We start from the raw sequence: 2314 nt of genomic DNA on the forward strand, positions 1-2314 counted from the left end.
TGCTTCCACCCTGTGCCTCACTCCTGCTTTCTGCTTCCACCCTGCGCCTCACTCCTGCTTTCTGCTTCCACCCTGTGCCTCACTCCTGCTTTCTGCTTGTCTTGTGGTTTTCTAAGTGACTTGCAGGTCACCACAGCTGTCCTTGACTGTGGAACTCTCCAGCACCAGCACCACTCACCCGCTTGGTTTCCAGCTCAGACATTTTTGGGTATCATTAACCTCTGCTGTGTCATGTTCTGGCTTTACAGTTATTCTGAATAAAATACAATTCATGTGTGATAGAATTCATCTATTTAAAGTATGGTGAAGGGTTTTAGTATATTCAGAATTATGCAACCATTGCCATAATCAATTTTAGAATCATTTTATCACCCGCTGAAAACCCAGTAAGTCACTCGATTTTTCCCAACCTGACCCCCCCCCACACACACTTCCCAAGCCTAGGCAACCGCTCTTCTGCTTCCTTTGGAACTGCCTATTCCGGAATGGCGTCACACAATGTGTATTGTGACTAGTTATTTCACCTACCATGTATTTTCAAGCTTCCCCATATTGTAGCAGATAGCAATGTCCCATTGCTTTCTAATTCCAATACTCAATATGACACAGTCTATTGATTTATCAGCCAACAAACACTTGCGGTGTTTCTATTATTTAGCTGTTTTATAAACTTTGAGGTTTTTATATGGGTGTATATTTTTAGTTCTCTTGAACATATACCTAAAGAATGGCTGGTTAACAACGTATCTGAATATTTACCCTCTAGTGGAACTGCAAGATGGTCATCCAAGGTCATGCCAGGTTTCCCATGCCCCAGCAACACCTCTAACCTGGCTTTCTAATTATAGCCATCACAAGGAGCAGGGGATTACTTAGGGTTCTGCTTTGTTGTAGTTACCCTGACAGCTAACTTACGATTGTCTTCTTCTATGGTCACTGGTCACTTTTATATCTTCTTTCCAGGAAGTCTTTTCAGATCCTTTGCCCTTTATGACCTTTTTGTTTTTCAAGACAAGGTCTCTCTGTGTATCCCTGGCTGTCCTCCAACTCAGAGATTCACCTGCCTCTGCCTCCGGAGTACACCACACCCAACTGATCCTTTGCTCTTTAATTAGGTCTTATTATTTTGTTTTTCTTTTGGACAAAATTGTGCTAATCTTCCTGTTTCAACCTCCCTAGTGCTAGGGTAGCAGGCGGGCTATCCTTTATTAGAAAACTTTAACTTAGCAGATAAAGTTTTCAAATAGTCTCCTGCACCCCTTAAGCTATCTTTTTACTTTCCTGATTGTGTTTTATAAATCTCAAATATCTTTACTATTAATGCCTATTTATTTGTTTTTTCCTTTTTCTGCTGTGTTTTAGGTGAAATACTCAAGAGATCACAACTTAAAAGTGGGCCAGAGAGATCAATCAGCAGTTAAGAGCACTTCCTGCTGGACAGAGGCCCCAGGTTTGGTTCCCAGCACCCACATCAGGTGGCTCTCAACCATCTGTAACTCCAACTCCAGGGGAGCCAGCACTCTCTTCTGGCCTCTGGGCACATACATGTATACACATGCAGCACACACACATAAAATAAATCTTTAAAAATTACACTATAAAATGGCTGCAGCCAGGCCCTTACTTGCAGGTCTGAGATATACTTTAATTGTATTTATTTCTTTTTATTTCATTATATTTTTGTGGCAGAGTATCCCTGTGTAGCCCAGGTGGGCCCGGAGCTCCCAGGCTTCCCTTATCTCAGGTTTACAAGTGTTGACACTATGCTTGGCTTGAGCTAACTGTACACATGTATTTTTATTTTCTGTCATGTTAGAGAGGTGTTCAACCTGGGACGGTCCTTGTCTGAGTGCATACAAAGTCTCAGGGATCGTCCTCACACGCTAGAAAAAATGAAATCCTTTAATGCCCTCTTTCTAAAAACAATCAAATTGGATAAAGTCTGAACTTTGTTAAAATTTTCAGAGAATTACGTGGTTTTCATTAATTTATACTTCCTACTTATCTCAGTGTGTTCTTGCTTCTTAAAATTATATCACCCAAGGCTGGAAAGATGTCCAGTGCTGAAAACCATTCAAGTTCCGAGCACTGCCTCCAGGGGATCTAGCACCCTCTTTCTCTGGACAGCCTTGCACATGAGCATCTACCTCCAGGGGATCTAGCACCTTCTTTCTCTGGACAGCCTAAACCATTCAAGTTCTGAGCATCTACCTCCAGGGATCTAAAACCCTCTTTCTCTGGACAGCCTTGCACATGAGCATCTACCTCCAGGGATCTAATACCCTCTTTCTCTGGACAGTCTTGCACATGAGCA

At 42.2% G+C, this 2314-nt stretch overlaps 1 protein-coding gene and 1 long non-coding RNA gene across 11 annotated transcripts in view; one reads left to right on the forward strand and one right to left on the reverse strand.

Annotated features, from left to right (window-relative positions):
- The window catches only part of LOC116081874, a 32207-nt gene extending 30699 nt beyond the window's left edge, over positions 1-1508 (forward strand). For all 5 annotated transcript variants that reach the window (XR_004115055.1, XR_004115056.1, XR_004115057.1 and 2 more), the window contains one exon: positions 1363-1508. This is a non-coding gene — a long non-coding RNA (uncharacterized LOC116081874). The remainder of the gene's footprint in view (positions 1-1362) is intronic.
- The window catches only part of Kif27 (kinesin family member 27), an 82700-nt gene that overhangs the window by 23190 nt on the left and 57196 nt on the right, over positions 1-2314 (reverse strand). The gene's annotated exons all lie outside the window — the stretch shown is intronic.

This window comes from Mastomys coucha, unplaced genomic scaffold (genome assembly GCF_008632895.1).
Source record: "Mastomys coucha isolate ucsf_1 unplaced genomic scaffold, UCSF_Mcou_1 pScaffold7, whole genome shotgun sequence".
Taxonomy (NCBI): Eukaryota; Metazoa; Chordata; class Mammalia; order Rodentia; family Muridae; genus Mastomys; species Mastomys coucha.